We start from the raw sequence: 1,128 nt of genomic DNA, 5'->3' as shown, positions 1-1,128 counted from the left end.
ACTCCAGTCTGGGCGACAGAGTGAGACTCCAACTCAAAATAAATAAATAAATACATAAATACATAAATAAAACCACAGCCAGACATCGCAAAAGGATTCTCTGGGTTCCCTGACTCGGTGGAAAGATCTGACGCTGCTGTTATTTTTTGAGTGGGAGTCTCACTCTTTCTCCCAGACTGGCGTGCAGTGGCACCCTCACGGCCACCGCAGCCTTGATCTGCTGGACTCAGGTGATCCTTCCGCCTCAGCCTTCCAAGTAGCTGGAACTACAGGCATGCTCTGCCACACCTGGCTAATTTCTTGATTTATTGTAGAGACGATGTCTCACCAAGTCGTCCAGGATGATCTCAAATCCCTGGGCTCAGGCAATCCTCTTACCTCGGCCTCCCAAAGTGCTGGGATGACAGGCTTGAGCCACCACGCCCGGCTGCTGCTGTTTTTAATTCACTTTACCTACGGGACTTGCTTCTTAGTGGATGAACAGTATTGGCGGTGAGAGGAGAAAAAGTAAGGAGCTGGAACTACAGGCGCGTGCTACCACACCTGGCTAACTTTTGATTTATAGTGAGACGAGGTCTCGCCAAGTTGCCCAGGCTGGTCTTGAACCTGCGGGCTCAGGCAGTCCACTCTCCTCGGCCTCCCAAAGTACTGGAACTCCAACTCAAAAATAAATAAATAAATAAAAATAAAAAGGTAAAATGTGTATAGGGACCATATATTCATGATTGTGAAAAATATAAACTCAGCTTCTCATAACTTTCTCAATTTGGAAAACCCCCAGGATGAGGTCTCTTTATTTTCAACTTTTACTTGTCTTTAGAGTTAAGTTTAAAAATAGAAGTCCTTGAAGACCAAGAGGCAACTTTCTGGAGAATGCTTAATAAGTTGGTTCCTAGAATCCTTAGGCTGAGAAATTAAAATTACCCTTCTCTGGACTCACCTAAATTAAGAAATGAATAGTTTTGATAACCACACATTTTTCAGCAAGGGCACCATTCTAATTAAGAGTAAAAACAGAATATGCCCTAGAACTGAAAGAAAAATTATAGTTATGGAAGTAAACTGCTTAAATAGTGGTGATACCAATTTCAGGATTAACTTTCTTTTTTTTTTTTTTTTTTTTTTTGG

The sequence above is a fragment of the Carlito syrichta genome, unplaced genomic scaffold, assembly GCF_000164805.1.
Source record: "Carlito syrichta isolate Samal-C Ts95f unplaced genomic scaffold, Tarsius_syrichta-2.0.1 Scaffold304746, whole genome shotgun sequence".
In the NCBI taxonomy this organism is placed as follows: Eukaryota; Metazoa; Chordata; class Mammalia; order Primates; family Tarsiidae; genus Carlito; species Carlito syrichta.
This window is presented reverse-complemented; position numbering follows the sequence as displayed.